Raw genomic sequence first — 27634 nt, 5'->3', positions numbered from 1 at the left:
CGGGCCACAAAGTAAGTTCAGGGCTACTGTGAACAGCATGGTGAGCCCTGGACAGACTAAGCAGCTTGGACTTTGGTACCAGGAGAGATTCTGTTCTCAGTTTGCTGATTTTTGGCCGGCACAGCCCACCCTCAGGGCGGAGCTGGATCAAACTGCTGTCCCCTGCACTTGCCTAAGCAGGCACAATAGACTGCTGAGCTATCCTGCTGGCCTGACCACCGTCCCTTTAATTCACTTTAGGTAAGGATTAAAGTGGTGAGTGATGATTAAAGAAACAGCACCCTCATGCCCTAGAAGGTACACCTGTGGGAGTGAGCCAGAAACCCAAGCCAGGTCCTGCAGTCCTGAGTGAGCTCGGAGCAGGCCTCCAGTGGTGTATGCTGCACGTGTTGGTGACAAACCAGAGGCACATTCAGAGGTTAGGTCCACAAGGGAGAAAAGCAGGCTGTCCTGAAACCTGGGCCAAGGAAGGCTGTGCCCTGCCATGGGAAGAAGGCTGCTATGGCCCAGGTGACTAGCCTTTTGTGACATCTTGGCTCTTCATTTGGGCCTCCTGATGGGTTGCATGTAACTCGCCCCTCCTTGGCTAGCCAGTCCTGTTGTCACCTGCACTCTTAGATGAAGATTTTGGTCTTTCTGTATTGATGTAGGGTTCCCTAGATCTTTGGCACTAAAGATTTTTAGGAAGAGGCTGGCTGCTGCTGCTGGACAGGCTGTGTCCTGCAGAAAGGACACTGCAAATGAGCTCAGCAATGGACAGGTGCTGCCTAGCCCCCCTCCAGCATCCGGGGAACTTCCCTTTGCTCCAGCTGAGAGTTCGTACTGGGCTGAGACACCGGGAGTCCTATCCACTGGGAAAATATTCTGATGTTTTCTTCAGCATAATCAGCCAAAACGACTCAAGCCAGTTAAGGTCATCCACTGCATTCAGCTGGTGCTTGCTGAGCACACAATACAGGCAGCCCTAGAAGGTGCAGCAGGAAGAGGGTGTGGGTCTGGTGAAGTGGTTTTGAAAGGAGCTAAAGAAACCTCAAGGGGCTGGGGAGATGGCTTAGTGGAATGGGCGCTTCCCTGGCAAGCACAAGGGCCTGAGTTCAATCCCTGGTTCCACCAAAAAAAAAAAAAACTCAAGGGGGGGGAGGGCGACATAACGGAGCTGAGCAAGGGCCATGAAGTACCCTACTTGGGAAGATGAGTCAAGGAGCACGGAGCAGCAGCTGACCTCAGGAGCATGTGCGCACACCCTTGAAGCTTGGGGAAGCTGCCTCGTTGCCAAATGGGCCCCAGAGACATGCTCTTATTGTCTCCTACAGTGTTTCAAATTAAGCAGATTCTCAACCTTCAACATCTTCCTTACCCAGCAGGACCAGGTTTCTGGACTTTCCTGGCATCCTCTCTTTCAGCCTGTCCCTCAGCAGGGAACACATGCCTGCACCCCTCTTGGGTGAAAGCAACAGTCACACTGCTGAGTCCTGAGAAGACGTGAATTTCTCTTCAGTACCTGTAGGATAGAGGGTGCAGGTGATGGAGTGGGAAGCTGGTGCCTTTGGGGAGGCTGAAAAAGGGTCTTAAAGCTTCAGGTCTCTGGGTGGTTCAAGAAAAGCATTTACCAATCACTTGTGTGCCTAAAACTGCAGTGGTAACATCTTGCCGGTGTGGTCATACCTTTCGTCCCCACAAGCAAGAGGCTGAGGCAGGATTGCTGAGAGTTCGAGACTAACCTGGGCTACATACTGAGTTCAAAGCCAGCCTGAATTATGTAGTGAGATCTTGTCTCAACAAACAAACAATCCCCCCAAAGCTGGCCAAATAGCTCAGCAGATTAAAATGCCTGCAAGCAGGGACTTGGGGGTTTGATCCCCAGGCCTGCCTTGCTGGCCCCATGCTGAGACTAACTGAGGCTGGGAATGGTGGCACATGCCTATAATCCCAGCACTCGGGAGGCTGTAAACAGGCAGATCACTGAATCTGATCTAGTAGTGAAACCCTGAACACCCTGTAGACCCTTCCCTAAAATGCAGAAAAAATAATTTAAAAAACAAAACAAAACAAAAAAACAAATCCTTCTGCTTTAGTGACTATATGTATTATCAGCATTCAAAATAGTGGCTGGTAAAAACTCGAGACCAATCATTTTTCTTTCATTTATTTAAAAAGGGCAAAGATAAAGTGTCAAAAATAACAATTTTCAGGCCAGGGATATAACTCAGCAGCTTAAGCGCCTGCCTGGCAAATGCAAAGTCCTGAGTTTGATCCCTGCTACTGCAAAACAAAACAAAATAAACAAATCTCTATTAATAATCCAAATCAGGGCCAGCCAAATAGCTCAGCAGATTAAAGCACCTGCAAGCGGGCACAGGGGCTGGGGGTTAGATCTCAGAGCACGCTGAGATGGCAATTGAAACTGGGTGTGGTGGAGCGCAACTGTAATCCCAGCACTTGGGAGGCTGTAAACAGATGGATTACTACGAGTCTAATCTAGTAGTAAGACTCTGAACATCCTGTAGACTCTTCCCTAAAATATAATAATAATAATAATAATAATCCAAATCACTAAGTTTTAAATGGAAATGCTTTGATTTCATCTTAAAAACAAGTTAACAACATCAGTCGAAGACCTATGTCCAAACTATGAGCCATAATACAGAAGAGCAACTGGCAACATATAACAGCCTAGAGTTTTAAAAGTCACAGCAAGTCTATGAAACAGGAAAAACTAATCAAGTTTTCAGAGCCTTGGTTCAGTTACCTATAAATGAGAATACAGACAGTGCCTTTTCACAATTAGGGGTTGGAGATGGCATTGACAAAGCACTTGGCACTCAATAACTGCAGTGTGTGTGTGTGTGTGTGTGTGTGTGTGTGTGTGTATGAGTTCCAGGGTTTGAACCTAGGACTTCATGCATGCTAGGCAAGTACACCATTGTTGCACATGTTATTATTGTCATTTGCTTTAAAACTCATTTGTAATAAGATATTATAAAGCTGGTGATTTCCCTAATAAGCCATGGTACTACCTGCACCATCCAAGCCCAGGTGGTCAGAGTCTATCTACCTACATCACAGCTACCTCCCCAACACAGTATACACTGCAAGGAATTTAAAAGATATGGGACAGATATCTTTTTGTTAGGAGGAAGAAAGGATTATGAATCACTTAACGTACCTCAAAATTTAGACCAACCTAAATTTTTCATCACTTCTTGTGGTTACATATATTAACAATACCCAATAAGCAAAAGAAAGATCTTTGATTTCTTAAATTCATTTACCTGGAGTAGTGGAGGTTTGTTATATCTTTTTAATTTGCAAATAAATAAAAATCAAAACATTCATTCCCCTCCTTAAAATGGCAAGAAATCAAAAAGCACAAAATTCACCTTTATAAACAGTGGTTATGTTTTTTCCCCCTGTGGTGCTGCTTGGCCTGCAGGTATGTGTAGGCCTGCAGATGCGGGTCTATATTACACACGATGGGTTTTGTTAAGGTTGTCAAGAATAAGGCCTACTTTAAGAGATACCAAGTGAAGTTTAGAAGACGAGAGGGCAAAACTGATTATTATGCTAGGAAACGCTTGGTAATACAGGACAAAAATAAGTACAACACACCTAAATACAGGATGACAGTTCATGTAACTAACAGAGATATCATTTGTCAGATTGCTTATGCCCGTATTGAAGTGGATATGACAGTCTGTGCGGCATATGCACATGAACTACCAAAGTACGGTGTGAAAGTTGGCCCAACAAATTCTGCTGCAGCATATTGTACTGGCCTGCTGCTGGCCCGCAGGCTCTCAATAGGTTTGGCCTGGATAGATCTATGAAGGCCAGGTGGAGGTGACTGGAGATGAGTACAATGTGGAAAGCACTGATGGCAAGCCTGGTGCCTTCACCTGCTACTTGGCTGCAGGCCTCGCCAGAACTACAACTGGCAATAAGGTTTTTGGAGCCCTAAAGGGTGCCGTGGATGGAGGCCTGTCTATCCCTCACAGCACCAAATGATTCCCCGGTTATGATTCTGAAAGCAAGGAGTTTAATGCAGAAGTACATCAGAAGCACATCATGGGTCAGAATGTCACAGACTATATGCACTACCTAATGGAAGAGGATGAAGATGCTTACAAGAAACAATTCTCTCAGTACATGAAGAACAATGTAACTCCAGACATGATGGAGGAGATGTATGAGAAAGCTCATGCTGCTATACGAGAGAATTCAGTCTATGAAAAGAAGCTGAAGAGAGAAGTTAAAAAGAAGTGGAACCATCCCAAAATGTCTCTTGTCCAGAAGAAAGATCAGGTAGCTCAAAAGAAGGCAAGCTTCCTCAGAGCTCAGGAGCGTGCTGCTGAGAGTTAACCCAAATTTCTATGAAGATTTTTCAAATAAAGACCAATAAACTTATTCATCAAACAAAAAAAAATAAACAGTGGTTATGCTTCTTATAAGGGGAGACTTCATAAAATCAAACAAAACCAAAACACAGTAAATACTATGCACAATGTTAATACCAAAATCAAACTATGATAGTATGAATATATAAAATGCCTGAGAAAGTGTCTGCACTGTAGTGAAGAGCCTTAGGAGGCCCATCCTTGCAGGCAGCTCCAAGCTCAGCAGGAAGTAGAGGCCACAATGGCTGTCCAAAACATGCAAGTCAAAACACAATCTAGCAGGAACAAAGCACTGTGGAACCCAATGTCTCAACAGCCCTAAATTATATCCCACCTGTCATTATGTCAAACAATTTGTTCTGCTTCCACAAGAAGACAAAAATCACTTTTGTTGTGTTTCAAATGCACTGAGAGTACAAGCCGGGAAAAGTTGTTTGAAAGTTAAAAATATCCCAAGCAGTTAAAAAGAACAGCAATAAATAAATCTTGTTAATGCCCTAACATTACTGGTAAAAATACTCATGAATTAACAAATGTTAGTATAGTCACATATCCAGGTGATGGACAAATTGAGTCATATAAATAAGTGATTTATAAATAACGGTATCAAGAATGAATAATATAGACCACATGGAAAAGATTTTGTACAAATTTAAAACATAAACAGATGGCACCTAATAAAACAGCTTTCTAATACAATAAAAAAACAAAGATTTTCTATTACCTGTCATAAATTATGTTTTCATATAACAAGGTATGAAAGGCAACTCTGCCTTTGGGAATGATTTACTATTCTAGAATTTAAAAATTTAACTTACTAGTTTGTAATCATAATTACATTCATGTGATCAGTGTATTTTTCAGTGTGCTGATACCTAGTAAATGCATACTAGAAATGAGATTAAGAAAAGACAAAACTAAGAAAATGCTTAAAAGTCACCTCCGTGGAGGGGAGCAGAGGGAGGAAGAGTCCAGGGAGATGAAAGAAAAATACCTTCTAGCTCTCCACTCACACTTGACACATGCTGGTCTTTGCTGAACTGTCCCATTACTCTTCTCTCTGTAGCTGGCTGATGGACTCTGTGTCCATGTGAGGAAAAGCTGGCTCTTCCCTGTACCTGGGAGCCCACGCTGCCCTTCCCCAGCCCAGTTCCTTCTTTCGTCCTGCCCTATTCCTGCCCAGGCCCCCTGTTCATCTCATTGTAGCCTAGTCACTGGGGCTAACATCCTGACACATCCAGACTCCTGAACGGGGGTGGAGGGGGTGGCATGGGGAAAACGAAAGAGGTCGTCCTGCCTCACCAGCCTCCAGCCAAGTAAGGCTGGCTTTTTTTGCCAGCTAATGCTCGGCTAGGGTGCAACCCTCCTCAGCACTTGGCCTTCTCCTGCTCTTTTAGGGACAAGGGGAGGCTGTCATTGTAACCACGTCACCATACTCCTGTAGGTCTCCTCATCACTGGTGAGGAGGGATGCACATGCTAGAGTCAGCCGGAGCAGTGTTTCCACACTCCTGCTCACACTAGAAAGCCATGCCCTCATTCCAGAAATGACTCCCTCACCCAACAACAGAAAAGACTTCCTCCAGGCTAAGGCAAAGATTCCTATCTTTTTCCAGTGCCTTGCTCTGTTCACCGTCCACGAAAGTCCCACTTACATATCAGGTGTTAACTGAGTGAAAACCAGAATTACAGCCCTCAACTCTTCAATTCCCCCAATTAAACATCTATAAAAGCCAAATCAGAAATTTTTATGTCTTAGAATACAGACAATAGTAGTCATCTTCATTTATTTTTTTCTACATAAGTTTTGAGGCTTCTTATCCCATGAGTTGAACTCAACTAAGAAATATTGAGGATCCATTTACTCCATCATCAGAAAGGGGCCAAGGGTGAGGCCAGAGTGAAGCACTCCATAAATCCCTTCCCTAAATCCATCCACCCTAAGGGACAGTGAATTTCTTCAGGACAAAAATGATGTTGTACACATTTGTATAACCCACACATTGTCACATTCATAGGACAAACAGCTACCTCACACTTAACAGAAGCGCAGTAAGTGCAAACGGATGAAAGAGCAATGAAGAAAACAGGGGACACAGACGTTGTACTTGCTCAGTCTCTAAAGAAGAATAAGCATTCAGTTATTACTCAGCATTTACACCAAAGTCTAAAGACACTATGTAAAAAAGGGTATATGGCATACTTTACACTTTAAAAGAATTAAAATTCTAAAGCCTCAAACCACAGACTTCTACTCAGCCATACGAACAGCCATCTTTAAAACTTCTGAGCTCTAAATACACGCCCAGTGATGGTAAAGACCAATTTAAAGACAGTCCAATGAAGAGCAGTTTATGTTTCGTACTTTTCACGTGATACAAGGCAGTGCACATGACATACCCCGGTGTCATTTTCACCTCTGAAATGCAGATGCCACCATAAGACCATAAAGAAAAAGCAAGTATAAATGATGGCAAAGCCTGCTGCTGCGTGCCAAGGACACTCTACGATGATGAAGAAATCAGCTCACGAGTGAGGAGGTCCACGCCAGGGACGAGTGCGTGTGCGTGTGTGTGTGTGTGCTCAGCCATGGATTCATTCTACGTTTCAGATATTCAAGTTTTCCTTCACACAACAAAGAAACTCATGTCATATGAAACAGGCACTACATACTTCCCATTTTAAATGTGGGCCAATTATTTATATGAAAGGTGAATTATTTTGTTTCTGTAATTTAAGTCCCTTAAAATGTTCAAAATCTAAAAATTGAGGGAGAAGTGTCTTCTCCTATAAGTCCTCATTGCCATAGCTTGTCAAGTTTTCAAACCATTTTCCAGAACTCATTTCAAGAAACATGAGGTATCTACAGAGCTCCAGAGGATCTCAGGTCGCTCAGCCATTCTTCAAAAAATGGACCAATCAAAAACAGGAGTAATATTGCTCCAGAATTTGCTGAAAGTTCCAGTCCTCTAAGATGTTAGGAGCATGACCTATAAGTCCTGGTTTCATAGCAGCAGGGAGTAAATTTTAGGAATTATGATTTTGTTTTTGAGTGAGCAATTTCTGCAAACTGAGGTTTAAGGAAAGATACTGGAAGTCATCCAAAATCAATCTTCTTTCAATTTCATCATGTTCGAAGCAGTAGATCCTTCACACTGCATGGAACAAAATCAATAAATGCCAAGAACAACAGACATTGCACTTTCAAGATCATTTCATCTGGAGAGAGCAGAGAGAAGCACAATGAAGTATCTGTATACTGCTAGAATAACAACATTTTCACTTTGTTATTCACCATCTCTAATCTGAACCCTATCTTCCTCTCCAGATGTCACTTCAATATTTGAAAGCATTATAGCCGGTAAAATCACAAACACATCTGTGAACTTCTATCTGTTTAAACTAGATGAGTGTGTGATTTTTCTCTATCTCAGGTTCAGATACTCTACATTAATATACTGCCTTCCTTTTGCATACCTACTTTTTGGCCATCTGCAGCTGGATGACCCTTCCCTAGAAACAACAACTAATGGTTTTGTTTTTGACATTGGAATGTTTATGTTAGACAGTCAGTGCTCCAGGAAAATTAATACAGCCCCCACCTGTCACAACTCCTGCTAACTTGCTCAGTGTCACCCACCAACTCAGAAGTGGTGCTGCGCTGGGGAGGCACCTTCTCTAAACATATCTAGTTACTCTTCATCATTAGGGCATCCTGCAAGAAAAGCGCTTCAGCCTGTAGACAGAAGACGTCCTGACAGATGTGTGGGAAAGAAACTTACCCTTCAGAACTGGGCACTCTGCTTATATGGCTGCTTTTCAACTGCTGTTTGTCAAATGGTGCTTCAGAGTTCAAACCTATGAATGTTCAGTAACTACAATTTTCAAATACCACCTACAGTAAGAAAACTGAGAAGTTATACTGAAATCACCCCTCCAATGGAAATCCTAATTCACCTATATTTTCACGTTCGTTTTCTATGAATGACCAAGCATCCATTTGAGCTCCACTTTCTCATTTTTCTCTTGCCAAACTAGAATGTGCTCTCACAGTGGGATAATATCTATTTATTATATTCCATGTACATAGTTTCTTAAATGGGAGTAAATTCTACAGAGAAAGCCCTGCAAAACAGTGGGAAAACAAGGATGGGCTTTGGGGCTCATAGAGCTGGATTAGAATACCACCCCTTCACTTACTGGGTATTTGATCTGGTAAATTATTATGTTGGATACTGTAATACTATTGATATTTAAATCAGTATCCTACTTCATAGCCTATTTGGGGGCTACAAAATGGCAATTTTATATGGCTTAACCAAATAACTAAAAGAAGCCTTAATGTTATGTAGACCTGAGATAATATTCCCCCTACATGGCAGGGTTATATAGTTGTTTCACAAAAACTATTTCAATATCTACATTAAGGGTTTGTTTATAAAATGTTAGTCTTATAGGATATCTGAGTCTCAGTGAGAAACCCACATACTATTTTTTAAACTTCTGAAGGAAGAATATAATACTCGTAAAATTAAGACTTCTGTGGAATATAAAAATAAAAATTGGGGGTAGATAACCCTCAAGATCTCCACAAAGGGTGCATCTGGCTTCAGGCATGGTGTGCCTACTAGTGAAGCTGTCCTGCTGACAACTCTGTGTGCTCCTCACATGGCTTGGCAGATGGCCTAACCCTTGCTCCCTCAGATGCCCAGAGGACACAGGAAGGACCACAGGAGGGCTGCACTGACCATCTTCTGCCTGGGGGTCTTAGAGGCCTCCTTTACCTAATCTTGTGGACACAGTGGGCTCTGCAGCTTTTAGGCCTCTGACATGGCACACTAAGAACTTGCCTCTTAGTGTTAGGGCCAACCACACTCCCGAAAGGCACAGGGGCAGTCCTCATGCACGGATATATTCACTGCTCTCCTGCGACTTCAAACAGTTGCAATGGAACTTGGGCCCCCACCTTCTCTTTTCCAGAGGGTCTTCACTATGAAACACTCCATCACGTCTACCTGTTCCAGTGCTGGCCTTGGTAGTCCAGAATTGCTGAGCTTATTGCAGAGCCCTTCCCTCTTCTGCCCACAAGGCAAATGGTATCTGTATAACCACAAAGGTAGGCTCCACAGGACCACCCACTGAAGAAGGGTCTAACTCCCAGGAACTACAACTGAGTAGCCTGTCATGCAACTAAGCCAACATCTAACTCAACCTCACAACCAACACGAATTTGGGATATCTGGCCACAAAAGAAAACAACCACATTGTCTTATACGATAGAAAACCATTTCTACTGCTTATGCTACCTATGAAGAAATCTACAGGCATAGCAATAAAATTCAAGGTGAAGAAAAGTAATGAGGTCAAAAGACGTATGGTACAGTATGTGTTCTCAACTTCACACTACAGAGAGAGAGCAAGAGAGAGAGTGCGCGCGCGAGAGAGAGAAAGAATATCTATGTACTTCCGAAGAACCTTTCAAATTGATTAACATTCATCATATGTTCATCCATTCAACACCTCCCTCATGTACTTCAAATATATTTTCAACATTGGCAAAGTGAGATCACACAATGGCAAGTACTACCTGGCTCTATTCTTTCCTGATCCATTTGCTCTACTACTCCTGCCTTTCGAGTTCCAGTGACTTCAGTTTGAACGAGGGGCCACTACCATGGGGCACAGTCTGCAGAAGACAGTGTGCAGTAGAGTGTCACTGCTGACAGGGGTGGCTCTTGGGCTGGCACAACAGCCACCCACCCGCCACTCCTCCCCACTGAATCTCAGGGCACAGGCTAGGCACCAGCTGTGCACAATGCATAAGGGCTGTGCCTGTCCACTGCTAAACACTTCAGAGGCTCTTTTGGGGCAAAACTAATAAAACTAAAGCTCGAATCTGCACTTAAAATCCTAATACTGAAAGTGTCATCTGAGAACATCTAATTCACCGCTTATCAAACTGAAAGACACTATAGTTTCTGAAATTAGCTAAGAAATGAGATTTTATAAAAATATGTTCAACACTGTTAGGCTACATATTATTTTGCCAGAACTTTTGTTTTCAGCACATACATATTGAAAGGTTTTATATAATATATTCCTTACTGTAAACATTGCTCTCACTCAACATCTTTATTGGACAAGTAATAAAATTGAACCCAATATGGATAAAAGATTTCACAGCATATAATGTGTTACTAGTAAGAATCCAAAACTTGTCACTATATATATATATATATATATATATATATATAGAGAGAGAGAGAGAGAGAGAGAGAGAGAGAGAGAGTTATACACTTATTTTTGGTGGTGGCAGTACTGGGGATTGAGCCTGGCATTAAATGCTAGTTAAGTGCTCTACCACTGACTATATCCCCAATCCTCTAAGCAGTATTCTTAAAGAAAGTAGTTTACTCTTTTTTTAATTACATGTTTATAGGAATGATTACACTCATTGTGGGAAGTTGATACAGATATAGGATTCATCTTATTTTTTATCCCCTTTCTAGAATAAAATTATTGCTTTTTAAAGCCATAATTTATTTATAAAGCAAAGAGGGAAACTATTTCCCAAATTTTCAGAGATTTAATAAAAATAATCTAAGCAATTTCTCCAAATCACTAACAAATCTGGAATCCAAGGGTTAAAAACATACAATGAGATCAAAAGCAGGCAATTTAGATTCCAATCAACTTAGGATTTGACACCAATGTTAATAAGTTCTGATAACCCACTACCATCGGACCAGCCCAACTTAGGATTTGCGATCTCTAACCTATAAAGACTTTGAGACAATTTCAGACGTGAATAAAATGACCACCAGTTTCTTAAATTATACTACCCTGTAGTGCTCAGGGCTTACAAGGGAATAGATTTAATACAGGCCACTAATTTATAGGATCATTTTATAATATTCACCCAGAAAGTCAAATGCAGGAGACCTGTCCATGCACTGGAGACCCAAAGAATCCCGCCGAGGGCCTGGATCCAAAGGCAATGGCCTGCATGAATCCAGCTGAAGACCTGGAGCCCAAGGCAATGTCTCATCCAAGGCTGTATCAAGGATCTACCCTGGAAGACCCAGTGTAGATGGGTGGACGCTAGGAAGTCTGCACTAGCAGGCTGAAGGGTATGCACTGGAGGCAAAAAGTGATGCTGAAAGTGAGGGCCAAAGCTCCCCAAAGAGAACCACAGCCATCCTCAGCAACAGTGTGGACCCGAGCTCTTCTGATGATGAGAATAACCAAGTTTGTATCAAGAAAGCCAGTGTGGCAAGCTTCTCCAAGAGAATCAACAACACACCATCTTCCTATCCAGTTGTCTTTTTTATGCAATTGGCAACAATGCTCAGGTGGACCCTCCACACACAGCACCACACCGATTCAGTTCAGCTGGGTGCTCCAAGTTGACCATTAGTTACTCCACCATAAAACTTTATAACTCCATCCATATAGTTTGAACCTAAATTGAGCCTAGATCACCCAAGACAACAGAATATTCTGCATCTAAGTTAGCATTATTATGGAATCTGTAACTCTTTAAGCACCTGGGGCAGCCCGAAAACAAAAACCATGGACATAACTTCAATTATTCTAGTAGATTATTGAATTAAATGAAATGGGCAGAAAAATTAGACCCAAAACAGCTGTTTAGGAAGGAAGAATCAAATCAGACTCATTGTAACTGAAATATCCATTAAGAGTACTAACCACATAATTCTTCTGACAATTTGGTTAATTTTAACTGCTTTGAAAGAGAGGGCCAAACACCTTTGAGACGGTCAGAAGTTGAAGGTCATGCCATGCCCCAGAAAGCTAGTTTTGCTTTGATTGTACAATCAAGTCTCCCATTTCACCCAAGTCTTCAGGTTATTTGAGCATTCTTAAAGTAACTCCAGTTTATTGGGCAAGTCCATCATCAAGTAATTTTTAAATTACGGTATATTTATCATTTGCTATTGATTTCTGACAGAAATATTCAAGTAGAGGTCTATTTTTAACAAAACATTCCACTTAATTGGGGGGTAGACATTACAACCTCCCACATTAACTATGACTTGAATAGAAAGACACAGAAAAACTAATATAAACAATATTCAAAACATAATGATTCATAAGTCAGCCTGCCGTAATTATATGTCTCAAGGACAGTCCTGGGGAGAGGAAACCAAAGTAACAATATTTCATCACATGTTCTCTACATGCAAAAAAAAAAAAATAAAAAATTGTGCTAGACTCCCTACTTTTAATAAATGCAGGTAACTTACTTTCTTGGCTAAAGTCTCAGATCTCAGCATAAAAGTTGCACTTGATCATATGTCACTTAACCTTTTCTTTCACCCTCACAGACACTTCTCATACAAAACACTTACAATACAGGAGCATCTACATTCTCGGTTTCTGAATTTTGAGGGAGGGAAGATTTTCTAAATCATATAGACCATGATAGACTAATGATCACAAGGCACCCCAAATGTACACTCTTTTCTATCAACTGGTTGGGCTCACATTTGAGAAACTGCTTATTTATTCAAGTGGCTGATGGAGATCCAATTTTCCAATCTATAAAATAGCTCCCAGACCCTAGGTTAGTCAATTATCCCTCATTTTGCTGCAAGTAGCTATAATAAAATAATCCAGATAAAATTCTTGAATTCAACTTCCCAAAAGTAAGAGGGCTGGTTATGTACAGTTTCAGCATACAGAAAAGGCCAACCCCTATACCAGAAACTTCCTCACACTCTAGAACAAAGGAATCAGCCTTTCCATTACTCATATCAAACCACAATCAGGCTTAGCAGTCACTACAAAATTTAGCAAACCTATTACTTTTCAAAGTTATACCAGTTTTTATTAGGCAAATTAAATGAGGTCTGGGAAAATACCATGAACATAGTCACATCAGAAAAGTGTGCCTCTTCTACAACCATGTTTACCTGATGTCATGGAATCCTTCAATCTATGAAGGTTCAACTAGAAATCTTCACAACAACCCCACCACACTCAAAGAGCCTGTCCTCTGCTCTTCCTTTATGTTCTTCCCACAAGGTATCCATACTATGGGTCATACTACTTTTATTATCCTCTCACTATCATCCCCCAAGCCACCTGTAGTTTTCTTTCTTTTTTCAGAACAAAAATAAAAAATTTAATGGAAAATTAACTTGCATAAAGTGTAATTCTTATTCATGGAAATTCTGTTTAAGGGTGATAAGAAGTGATCTCCAGTGAAATATCTGCAATGATGGATGTAGTGAAGACGTGAGACTCTTCATCTGAACAGGAACTGTAGGATTCATACTCTCCAAGAGGCAGGCCATTCCTGCTCTGGGAACAGAATACCCCTGGACCAGGTGCCTGAGGCTTCCAGGACCATCTCCTGGTACAGAATCTTCTGGGCCTGGTCCAGTTTCTCCAACTGCTCCTAGATGAAGTTTACAGCCAAGCACAGGAAGGCCATGGATAGTTGTGACCCTTCTACAGAAACACGCTGCTCAGAAAGTGGTTCCAACAGCCTAGTGAGATCACAAGTGCAAGGTGCTGCAATCACGTCACGGAGAGCAGTTTCTAAGCACTGTCAAGGAGCACTGTTCTCCTGGATGAAGTATACTGCCACACCACTGAAGGTCACACTGCTCTAAGCAGGTCTACACTCGCTTCTATGACTATAGGAACCTGTGGTCAGTCAGAACAATTCCTCTGCAACTTTCCACCTGTTTCCTCATAGCTAAATCAGTGCTCAGGAGCTCCCCTGTGTGAACTAGCCCCATAGCAGCCAAGGAGCATAATTACACTTCTAACTAGGTCAAGTGATTCTGATTATAATGCTGCATATTAAATTAAGAACATTATTCGTCAATTAACTGTGATGCATCTTCTAGCATTTTTAGCAATCACATGTGCCTTCTTCTAACTTTTCCACATGTCAGTCTCATCAAAACAAGCAAAGATTATCGTGATCTTTAGACTTTTTAGAGTCAAAGTTGTATTCAAATCAGGATCCTTCCTTATTTACTAATTCTGTGATCTTAATACCCAAAGCTTATCTCTTCACCAATCAAATGTGGAATGTAATAGAGATTAAAGGAAAGGATTAAATAAAATGTGTGCATGCAACTCTTAGCATCGTGGGGCCAGAGTGAGGGATCAGGGGCTACACTGGGGCTACTTTTATCCCACATACTTTGCTTGGTCTACCTTCATGAAAATGAATGCTATCCCAAAGACACACTCCTATCTTTCCAGAGAAGACGCCCAGAATAACACTCTACTAACATTCTAGTCTAGTCTCCCAAATCCTATCTGCTTAGCAATCTGGCATCTTGAGACAGTGTCACTTCCTGCGTGCCCTGACCAACCCCATTATCAGTGGACAGAATCTCTGAAACCCCACCTGAATGCCCTTTCCTTTTCCCATCCCTCTGCTAACAGCAACATTTCTTTTGTCCTAAGACACAATTCAAAGTAACATCTAGTGTCACACAACAGAAATTTATGACCCATATATCCTGGGTCACATCATTTTAATACAGCACAGATACTGATTCCAGAACTGCGAAGGAACACTGGCAGGGCAGTAGCTGCATTCAGGCCTGGAGGGAAGAGCCTACGAGGAAAAGGCAGCTGGCTCCTGATCCTCCCTCCCCAAAGCTGGGGATTCCTGGCTACCGTGGGGACTTCATCTGTTGCAGTAGTGAGAGGGCTGCTTCCCAGCACTTATGTGTTTTCAATTCATGCAATAGATACTTTACAAAAAGCTGCTGATAGACTTTATTCTGCCTGTGTGCATCAGCTATATGTATTTTATTTTCCTCCTGGGCTGTATGCTGGCAGCAAATAACACAGTGAAGAGGTGGTAGTGTGCACTTCCAAGCCCTTTATGACCCAGATTATGAAAGGACTTTGACAAAGAATGTTTGAGCCGTCTATGATGGTTTTCCTTTTAGCACATTATTGTTGCCATGTGTTTGCTGCTGTCTAGAGCAATAAAAATAGGTTCTGAAATATTTGTGTGTGTCCTTCATAGACTCAAGTTTCCATAAGAGAAATCACTTGGAAAATCACAATATTGCTCCAAATAAAATATTAACATAAAAATGTATTGCAATGTTGAGCAATAATACTAAAGAATTATTAACACAGATGTAATTTATGAGAGTCTGAGTGACTGGCCTCATAAAGGCCTTTCTAGTCCTACTGTAAGAACATGTTTGGTACTGTGCTGCACACATGGCCGGTGCAGCCACCCAGAATGAACAGACGTAGGGGATTCTCAGGAGTACAGCTAGGACAGATTAGAATGACAAGATGTTAGGATTGAATCTTTGATTAAAAGAACACTTCATAAAACAATTGCTAGTCCTCACAATTCTGTCTGAAGTAATTATTCTCTTCATATGGAAAGTACAAACACTTTTACTTTCTTTTTGTCACCCTAATTATAGCATATATGCGCCAGAGGGGCCACTGTCATCCTAATTATAGTTACTTTTTTGAGTTGAAGAATTTGGTCTTGCAAATGTAACACATAACCAGTGGTGTTAATAATCTATAGGACAGGAAGTTGCCACAACATTGAGAAGTAAACAATCTCAGTGGAAATATTCTTATTAAGAAATCTTCAACAGAAGAGACTGAAGTTGTATTTGCATTTACGATTTCATCTTTGCCTTTCAGATATGAGAACAGACAGCTGTTTTAACCTTACTACCTAAAAACAGCTAAGTACTTAATAAATGTTATGCTAATAGAACTATCAGTAAAATAGTTATAACCATACTGGGATTCTCAGAGTCCCATTGTTTCTCTCATAGAACTGCAAAGTACGTTGGACTTTTAATTATTCTGAAACCTAACACACTGTGCTTATCTTTTCTTAAATATCAGCATGAAAGAAATTTTAATTTTTACTAAAGTTTCAGATTCAATGAAATATCCACAATCAAGGTTGACTATTTCTTACTGGCTCTTTTGACAGATTTATTTAAAGTAAAGGACATAGTTATTGGTTCCAGAAATAACAGAAATAACTGGTCATTTCTGATCCCAAATTTAAACCGGAGCTGCAAAGTACCACTGGGCAAGAGAAGAAAAGCCCAGTCTCACATCAGCACACAAGCAGGGGCTTAGGTTGGCAACACTCTTTCTCTTTCTCCTACGGCTCTTGAGCCCAAACAGACAATGCCAACAAGATGCAGAAGTCCAAGGCACTGGTGGCAAACTGAGAAATGGGAAGCCCAAAGGACAACCCATGGTGCAACACCAAGCATGGCGCAGCAAGCCCTTCTTCCTGAGCCTCGATAGAGGCAATGGGGACAGCCAAAAAATCAGTATCTGCTTTCTCTTAACCATTAATTTACTCACTGAGTATTTGTTAGCAATTCTTATGTAAAAACCACCATATAAAATACCAGTAATACTAAAACCAAACAAAAGAACTCTCATTCTTCAAACAGCTAAAAGATTAGTTTATAATTAGTGACCTAGTAAGGAAGTGAATCACATGAATAAGTGTTCTTAACCATTTTCCCAGCTTACAATGTTTTAACCCTCTGAGCCCAAATCACAAGGAAATCAAATGTCATGCTTAGGAATTTTCATAAACTACCAAAGAATTGTGAGAAGCAACTTAATTAGCCTGAACCTGCTTTACTACTGAACATGGGAACTAAAGTCACTGAGGAGGCTGTAACAACGACCCATTTGTGAGATAATAAGGACTTGACCACAGCAATAGCACTGGGAATTAAAACACAATTGAAAAGTCTTCAAATAAGGTGCCGACTGGAAAATACACTAAAGAGCTACAAAACTGGAGTATATGTGGTGAAAATAAAGAGAAAGTGGAGGCAAACTAAGCAGCACATTAAAAAGCAAAGACTGGGTTGGGGGGTAGCTTGAGGGCCTACGCACATTCCTGGGAGGCACGAGGACCAGGATTTGATTCTGGTACCCCGTGCCACGAGGGGCACGCCATGCCGGCCACTGAAACCAGGAGTGGTGGCGCACGCCTGTGATCCCAACGCTGGGGATTCTGAGACAGGAGGACCACTAGGAGTCTGAGCTGTGCAGTAAGACCTTGTACCAAATAAACAAATACATAAATAATACATAAAATGATTTTTTTTTATTTTTTTATTTTATTGAGAAACAAATAGCAATGAGACAGTTTCAAAACTGATTAACAGGACAGTTTCAATAATTAATACATAAATTGAAATATTTTATTAAAAAGACAAAAGAGATGTGGAGAAAAGTACTCTTGTTAGAAAGTTTTTCCTTAAATGTCCAGTCATTTTTTTTACTCTGTGCTGCTCACTGCCTTTTTAAAAATGACTCTGAGGGCTTACTTGTGGTAACACCCTCCAGAGACTAACTTTATTAGCTCCTGTCAGGAACCTAGTGTTCTATAAGCTCCTGAGCTCCTAAAACTAAATCCCATGCTTAAAGGTTTCGGGACTACCCTAGCAATATGCGTTTGGTCTCCCAGTGCTGGAGGGCTTACTCGTGGTTGCACCTTCTCAGGAATACTTCTCCCTCTTAGCTCTGCTCAGGACCAAGGCAGTTTTCCTATAAAGATTTATATGTAATTCATCTTAAACCTAAGACTGTCATGCTTTCATTTCTGTTGCTTTCATCAAACAGGACTATCAAAAACGGAGTTCTGACTTGTCAAACGGACAAATGCGCTCAGCATCCAAAAAGCTTGAAGACGTGATGAACCTCCCTAACTTTCCCATAAATACTGACTACTAATGGCTCACTATCCGTTAGTTCTTCAGTTATCTTAAAGGATTGTACAGCCTACATTTTTAGCTACTCCCAGCAATAATTTGATCAAAACAATCTAGTCTATAATTCTACTGGATAAAGACCAAACAATGAATTCAAATCTCCATGCACAAAAAGTATTGTAACCAACTAAGGCAGTATTTCATTCCAAATCTGCTGGCAATAAATAGGAAACAAATATAGGCAATCCCTACACTTAGAAAAAAATGAGTATTTGAAAAACTGAGATTAGCATATTCATGTGACAGTTAGCATATTCATCCCTTATAAACAAAGTTACCACTGTTTTTATTAAGCTATCAACCAGCAAAAACATAGAAAATACTGCTCAGTTATGTAAATGCTAAATATCAACATATCTCTTAAATATTTAAAGTAACATACAATCTGAAAAATAGAAATAGATTTTAAAAACTCATAAACTTATAAATAAGCTACTTTACATTGCTCCCTAGGATTCTAATCACAAGCTTGAACAACAGAAAAACCTTTGTTTCTCAGCCTTAATTATGGTGGCATAAAAACCTAGCTTTTGAAATGACACTTTGATTGATACTGATACCAGTTTAAATTAAAACAAATTTTTTTTAAATATTTGAGCTGTTACTATGTTTATAATGGCATGAAGTAATTTGAACAACCCCCCATAACCAAAGCAGAATATAGGCTTAGAATATCAAAGACGGATTTAGCTGAAGTTTCAAGGTCTCATCACTTATTAGTTCAAACTATAGCCGAAGAGAACTAAAAGGAAAAATGACACTATATTCATTATGTGATTTAAGTATAAAACATTGCCATGATAAATATTTGGAAATTCCAAGCTTTTATAAAAGCACATTTTATGTACAATATCAGCATTCATCCCTTTAGGGTGTACAATGTGGACTGCCTCTAGGGGGAATTTATCTCATTTCATTTTCATTCTACATTCCACTTTAGAGTTGCCAACTAAATTGCTCCTTGGTTTATAGTACAGGAGACTTCATAATGTTTAGCTGGAATTGCTTACTTTTAAAGTATGCTGATAGAAAATCCAATGTGGTCTAAAATATCCTCACCAGATGTTTGGATAGATGTGAAACCAACACATATCAAAAGGAGATCCAAAATACCATTAGCTGTATAAAACACAGGCTCATACAGTTAACAAGTTCAGCTGATCAAAACACATTAAAACGCTTCAGGGGAAATGAATTTAGTACTTGCATTTTCCATTATTAGGTACTCAAATTCTATTCAGTTTTCTTTGGACTATCCAGATTTCAATAAATGTCAAGTAATAATAGGCTATAAGTACAGTTTAAGTACATTTAATGGAACTGGACAGTGGGAGACAGTTTGATATGGTCACCAAAATAGGCTTTCACAATCTTGGTCCAACATAGTTTAGTCACCAGGAAAAAACAAGAACCAATCATTTCTTTCAAGACTCCTCTAGGAACCTACTATAATGTTCTTGATACTGAGTGCTATACCATAAGAAAGATAAAGAAAAATGGGATATGCTGAACAGGTAAGAATCCGGAGACTTAAAGGACTCTGAAACCAGAAGATAGGAAGAACAAGTACGAGAAACAGGACTGCATGACCTTGAGTAAAGATCAACATCACAGCTGGGGGACAAGGTATCTACATAATCCTTTTCAAATAGATGAAAAGCATAAATGCCACGAAATAATTTAATTTAATTCACACAGATTACCAAGCCCCCCTCCCCCAAAATAACCTAGAGATAATGGGTGTATAATAAGCTACAAGGAGAGAGCTTTTCAATTAGGACTATTTGCATTTGGAATGGACTGCCATGACAAGCAGTACTAGGAGTCACAAGCATTCTCGCAGGGTGCGCTTACTAGTCTTACTAAATTTCCATGCACCATTATACAGTCATGCCTCAGCCCATGCTGTTCCCTCTGAATCATTCTCCTTTTCTGACCACCTGGCAAAGTACAACTTCAGTCATTTGAATTCAACAAAGCCCTTTCTACAATTTCCCTGGTACCTTTCTCCTTGATCCCCTCCCATCTTTAAAAATAATCATTCCCTCCTCCCAGATCATGCAGTATTTTTTTGTTTTGTTTTCTATTAAAAATACCTAACTACATTAAAGTTTGAAAAAATACAGAGACCATGATCATTATCTTTATATTCCTTTTATATACCTACATAATGTCTGGTACAGCTTTAGTGCTTGTCATGCTTTAGGCAGGTTTATTTTGATGGGCAAATAATATTCATATATCAGAGTCAGGATAGGTAATTTTTATAAGACATTGAGACTCTCTACCTATATGTCTAGAGACACGTCTGAAGCTTCCTGGCAGTGAACACAGACAACAGTATACATCACTGGTATCCCTAAAAAAGTACTATAAACATGCTCTCAGACTGAAGCAGAAAAAACTCAGGATCCAATGCATTTCTCCCCACTAAGAACAAAAAGCTCATCTAAAAACTCCATAGATGTATGGCAGGCACATTCAGCATAGGGTTGTGGAGGGAGAGTAACTGAAAGTTGAACAGCAACGTAAATTATATTCTCAATAAAGTAGAATGATAGATAAAGAAAGATAGCTATCAGGAAACGTGGAGATGTGTATGTATTAAGTCAATTTTTGTCAGATTACAAATTTACAAATCAAAAACTATTATCTTGTTTTCTGGGCTATAATTTGAACTTGCTCACTGAAATATGCCAAAACTACAAAAACAAGGAAAAGCAGGAAATCTATAGTCTCACCAAGTCAAAAATTTCCAATGTGACCAGACTTTCCAGATATAACCAGATGGATTATGAATTAAGCCCAAACAAACGTTGCCTCTACTACTCTTCTAGGGCTTCTAGAAATCTTTATTTTAAAAGGAAAAATAGATCCACAAGACCACAAAACATTCTGTCTAATTTAAAGGACAGGAAAAAACACAGATGCAAATAAATAAGCCAACCTCCCCCTTTTTTTCTCATATAACCTTTTTATTTTGTTAAGAAAGATAAAAATTGATGAGAAAATAAAAATATAGATTTGCATCAAAAATAAATATACAGGGCATTTTAAATAGATTGCTGAGATTCAATCTAATCCCCTAAAACTAACAGAAGTAGTTAATAACTGACATTGTTTCTATTATAAGTGGGGAGAAAACTCAAGTAAGTATGAAACTGCATTTTAATTGTATCATTTTATATAAATGTAAAGTTAAAAATTCATTATCCTGCATGATACTTCAAGATGAAAGACCATGTAAGATTATGCAGCCACTGAAATGTGCAAAACACCAAAACAAAGTGATTTTGTTTTTAAAGGTCACTCTAAAAAGATATAACTGAATGCATATTTTGATTTCGTTTACCTCAAAAACAGACCTGTTGGAAACAGGAAAAAAAAAAAAAAAAAAAAAAAAAAAAAAAAACAGGAAAATGGAGGTTCTACTGTTAAAAATTTTAGCAACTTTTTTTCAGTTTTCCAATTTGCTCTGGTATTATTAATTCAATAATATAGAAACAAAATGTCATTTAAAACATTTAGAAAATTCTGATAGAATGGAGGGAGGGGATGGGAAACAGATTTTCAGGAAATAATTCTATGATAATTTCCCCACATTTTTGAAATCTTGATAAAGTCCTTCCTGATATTCTTGTAGACAGGATAATGAAATGCAGGCCCTAGTGAGAAAATGGGGAGACCCTAAACTAGCTACATGACCACTCCCTGTGAGATCACAAGACCAGCATCAACATTCATCTACAGGGAAGGTTCCACCAGATGTCACAGGGTAGCTTCAGTCTGTCCCATGCGGCACATAAGCCAGCAAGTCAGAGATGTGGGAAGAAAGTGTGCTTCAGAAATTAGGAGACCGCAATGCTAGAAATGGCCATGACAACGTTGGACACTGCATACAGCCTAAGGCTTTTTATTTGTTCTCCAAAGACAGGAAAAATTTAACCAACGTCAACAACATAGCAGCTTAATAGACATTTAAAGGACCAAAGCAAAAATAGTAAAGTAGGACAAAAGGAAATATAGCTAACAAGCCAAAAACTCAAGAAATTTAGGTGTTTTAGTTCTCACCCAACAGCATGGCATAATGGCCAGTAAAACAAATATGGTTCCAAAAGGCCCAAAAAACAGAAGACGGGATGGTCCTGGAGTGCCACATGCTATGCTTGGCACCATGTCTGCACAGGGCACACATCAACTAAGTGCCCGGAAAAAAGGAACAGCGTGGACAAACATGGTGCAGCCTGGGGGTTGGGGAACACTAGAAAGAAGTATTAGAAAGAAATTACAAGGAAGCCCATCCAGAATCAATATTCAAAAGACCTTTCTGACAAGAAAGCAGTCCAAACGCAGAAGAGCTGCTAGCAAAGATACCAGCATCATCACTGGAGGTTAATGCCCAGACAGGAGATGAGCACTTCTAAGTAGTCAGGGGAGCTCAGGAAAGATTCCTCCTTTATCCAAAAGGTGAGGATATACAGCCTGAGGATTGCTTCCAGCTACTAGAGTTCATGATTTATTAAGCCAGCTGAGGGACAGTACAGGAGACATTACTATACCAACACCAAAAATAAAACAGGATTCTATGTGGAATTTCCTCTTCATGAATCAAATAGTTATTTTTTCAGTTAATTTCAATGGCACTTCTCCCAAACGTGCACCTAACTTTACAACACAGCACAGAATGTCATGCTTTCTATGGAAGGTGTTTTGTCAATTCCAGACCTCTGAAATCAGGTTACACTTTACAATCACAGTCAGCCAGGCAGTTGTGCTGTAGCTGTCACTGCTTGACCATGTGCTTGCCAAATCATCACCATTCAGGCTATCAGCACTTTAAACAGTGCACATTGCAAGCGTTACACATATTAAGCTTGATAACACTATCATTCAGCATTATCATTCATAGAAATGAAAATATACTCTGGACATCAATAAGCAAATGGCAATGTCTAAAATTCCTTATTTTCTCACAAAGAAATCATTTTGCTAATACTTTGTTTTGTTTTTGAGCTGTACACATGAATAAAACATCTTTCCCAATAGTGTATGACAAAATGATGCATCTGAAAATCAGCGACATAGAATCGTGAAACACACGGCTACGTGCTGCTTGTGAATCAGTGTGTATATACTATACAGCATTTTCGTGGGAGGAAGCGTGGAGGTAATGTGGACTAATTCTAGTGTATGAATCCTTCCAATAACATACTGAACAACCCATTAAGATGCTGAAAGATTCCCAACAATTGTGGGAAGCATGTTATCCAAGAAGATTTCTCAAATGTGCCACATACAGTCCCATAAGGAGAGGGGACAGCCTCATAAATTTAGATTTATGTTCTCTGAAGGATACCACAGACAAAGCCAGCATAGAGTGGCAAACTGAAAGAATGCATTTACAACATATGTAACTGATAAAAGATTAATAGGAATTCCCACAAATCAGCAATTTTAAAAGACTGAAGTAGTAAATCAACAAAGGATAAGAAAAGGCACTTCACAGGAATTCTAGAATATCTAGAAACCTGAAGTGAGTTTACGCGTTATTAGTCAGAGATATAGACACGACATCATACAAAATTCTGCCGGTTCACAGTGTAAATCTTTAATATCCAGCAAATATTGAAATTTATTACAAATAATTCTAAGGTAAAATAAGTTTCATTTTATAATTATAAATGCGCATTCTAATTTGTCATCTTAAATTAAGGTTGTTACACATCCAATTTGCTTTAGAGTGCAATGTACAGAGAAATCAATGCATTTTATGGTTCCAAATAAGTATGTAAATTTAATCCATTTCTATTTTATTACTAGAATGTGTTTTTCTTTAAGAAAACATAATATATTACTAACTCGAGTGCTATTTAAGTACAACCTAATGTGAGAAACATTCAATGTCTGTTTCAGAAACAAGAACTTGATGTTAAATGATGTAGTGGAAATGGCTACAGCAATGGTTTACTGTTTTTAGGAAAATGGGCAAAAGCTGTTAGAAAGTCAAATGTAATTCAAAATTATTAGAAGCAATTCAGTTCGTTTTTAACAATACTTCAACATAAAACTCACATAGTGCTCAATAATTCTGGACTAACTAAAAGCAAGAGAAAAAAACAATTCTCACTAGTACAGAAGCAGTGAAGACCTTGTGCCAACAGGAAAGTTCCTCATTCAAACAGAGGGTAGCAGTTCTAAAGTGCCGTTGTCTCATCAAAATCCCAAATAAATCAAAATGAAGGTATGTCATCAAAACGAAATGTATTCTACATTTTAGTTAAATGTCTGCATACACACATACATGTACCCATCACTTACTCTAGCAAATGGAAATTTTGTATTAAGAAATGCCCATATATTTAAGAGTCATGGAATAAATTGTTTTCAAAAAGTTACTAGACATATATATTGTATCTGTATTAAGAAATAATGTGAATTTAACAAGTATCACCTTAATAATATTATGCTGTGCAAAAAACAAAAAAAAATGCTATTTGAAAGGGAAAAAAATAAACCATACAAGATTGTGCATTACAGGTAATAAATGAACAAAAAACACTTCAAGAATACACAGAAATCCAAAAGAAGCTGTTTATAGACCACTAGATTTCTGGAATCTGCAAACTGTGCTGTTCTATTTTATCATTGTGTATAACTGCATCCACCAACCCCAGGAGATAGCGCCTGGCCCATTGTTCTGAGGGAGGGTTGTGGAACAGATGGTTCTAGTCAAAGCTCTCTAACAACTCCCCTTACCACCTATGCGCTGAAGGAGGTGGCCTGTGGGGGATGGCCAGGGGCAGGATAAATGCTTCTGGGAAGAGAAGGGGGGGTGTTTAAATCAAAAGTAGACAGGTAAAGCGGTGAGGGGTGAAACTGGATGTAAATTATGTTTGGCTTTAAATATAAGGGCTTTAATGTTTTATTAGTAATAAATCCACCTTTTTTCTCCTTGAACTGCTGTCACAACATGTACTAGTGGCCCCTGACAAATGCTTGAAATCTTTGCCATCGTTTTTACACAGGAAAGGCTTTGAAAGAATTCCAAGCAATCCATCCATGTCACACCTTGACAAAGCCAGTGAGCAGCAGTAGGCACAGAAGGCTAAGCTCTGAGTTAAGGGGACAAGAACGAGCCTTCTCTCACACCCCAGCTCTGCCCACAGCCTCCCCACTGACCTGTGGCGACCCCAGGTGTGCGCCAACCTAGATTCAGCTGGCCCACACCCAGACCAAAGGACTGGAGCGGGATCTCCCAAAGGTAGGAAGGAAGGCACCAGACTACAGTCAGAACAGGGACAATAAAGAATATGTCCATTAAACAAGTTGTTATCTAATTTAATTATAACCCATAATTTACATTCAAATACTTTCTAAACTCAATACCATAGGTTTTATTTTAAAAGATCAGTAAGTTGCCAAAAACCTAAAAAGACACACAAAAAGTGATTAAATATTTCCTTATATTAGTAAGAAAAAAAGTCTAACACATTGAAAAGATTACAATGTTTTGTAATTATTCTTTAAATAATATTTAGTCAAAAACAGAATGACATATCTAAAAATATTTTACCTTTTATTGTAGATAGCAAAGAATAAATACTAATCTAAGCATTTGTATATAAATTCTAACACCAGCTGCTATCAGTAATTTCATAGGAAAAAAGTGGAAAATAGAATTTTTACATAAACATTTGAGTTATACTTACAGCAGATACTGCACAAAACTTTGAAAATTTATACAAGACATATAATGAAATATAAAAGCTCAGAGTATATATATTAGGAATGTTTTAATTGGGGTTAAAAGAAGACTAGTAACCTTAAAAATAAAAACTCTCAGAAATAAGTTTGCTACCTTGACTGCATAAAATACCACTAAATTGGAAACAGAATCTGGATGACTGAAAATACTAGAATCATTCACTTGGGATAATAAGGCTTAAGTACAATAATAGTTAACAAGAAAAAATCCTAATAGAGTTGAGTATTTTTCTCTGACTTTTACAAGTTCTAAGAATAAACAGCAATTATTTATTCAAATAAAAAAATTAAAGGACTGAAAACAGCTCACTGGCAGTGTGTCTGCCTAGCACGTGTGAAGCCTTGGGCTCGAACCCCACCCTATTAAAAAACAGACACTTTAAAACTTTTTAACTTTTATTTTTGACCAGATGATACACTTCTACTGTGCTATAGCAATTGACAGTATCTCTTTAAAACGCATTTATAAAACTTTCACTTTTTGTTCCCTAAAATCATCATCTATATTTGTGCTATAAACTATCCTTGCTATTATAAACTCTCATTTAGCATTCCATCAGCAGAGCCACCAATACCAGCTTATTAGCCTACGAACTCAACATGTACTTTAAATATAACCAAGTCCCCAAACAAACAACTTTCCCCTGAACAAAGTAACAACAGTTTATTAAAAAGAAATGTCTGGAAAGTTGTACTTGAACACACCACAGTGTTTAGCAGCACAGTTTCCATAATCACAGCCTTCATGTTCAAAGTAGGAAGAACGTGAAAAGAGGTTTGTTTGTTCTTTCCTTTTTTCTCTGATGAGCAAATCTGGAGCTCAACAGATTGTACCATAACTGTTTGTAATTTCTAATGAAGACACAACTATTAAAACTAAAGAAACAAATTAACACTAGCACCTTAATTTATTTTCATGCTTCAGAATCAATTTGTGGAAAATGCACGCATATTCATTTTATTTAATTCTTAGAAAAGTATCAATACATATTATTCAGAAAACCAATTTATCCAGGTTTCTATTTTATAAAAAATCTGCACATACTACTTTTTCTTTGCTAAGAATGTCACTAACAGCTGACAGAGCACTCAACTTCAATTTGTACTTTTTGACAAAATGGAGCATAATGCTTTTACCATACCCAAGTTTCCACTACTCTGCATTAATTTTTTTAATTTTTAAAAGGGTATAAGCATACTTCTCAAAAGGATTCTGAATATTTCTTGAGAGAAACCATTAGATACTAAACTTGGTCAATCAATTCTTTCTAAAATGCACAGTTTTAAAGTGACAGAAATTTTATCCTTATGTTTTCTTATGCTGACATTAGCCAGGACATATAATTTATATATATATATTGACAGGCATAATACTACTTTAAAACAAAACACAAGACTTCAATAGAAGACTTGGAAAGCACACAACTCTTCTCCAGGTTACAAAGCCATTTTAAAGATGAAGAAACTGAGGCTCAAAAAGACTAGGTGTCTGTTGAGAAGTCTGACTTTACGTGACCATAAAGACACTGATGTAGTTACTTTATTTCTTTTCCCACAGAAAAAGTCACACACAAAAACCTGGGTGAATATTTCAGAGGTTTTACATCTCAATGTATCAATCACAGATGTAAAACAATGAAACTTGGAACACAGAATTATATAATTAAAACCAGGTTACATATAA

General features: G+C 38.9%; 1 protein-coding gene and 1 pseudogene across 2 annotated transcripts in view; one reads left to right on the top strand and one right to left on the bottom strand.

Moving 5' to 3' along the window:
* Positions 1 to 27634, bottom strand: part of Gmds (GDP-mannose 4,6-dehydratase) — a 577953-nt gene that overhangs the window by 392567 nt on the left and 157752 nt on the right. The gene's annotated exons all lie outside the window — the stretch shown is intronic.
* Positions 3474 to 4417, top strand: LOC105741794 (annotated as a pseudogene).

This window comes from Octodon degus, unplaced genomic scaffold, assembly GCF_000260255.1.
Source record: "Octodon degus isolate 3935 unplaced genomic scaffold, OctDeg1.0 scaffold00023, whole genome shotgun sequence".
Classification (NCBI taxonomy): domain Eukaryota; kingdom Metazoa; phylum Chordata; class Mammalia; order Rodentia; family Octodontidae; genus Octodon; species Octodon degus.
Note: the sequence above shows the minus strand (reverse complement) of the source record. Positions and strands in the feature narration are given on the sequence as shown.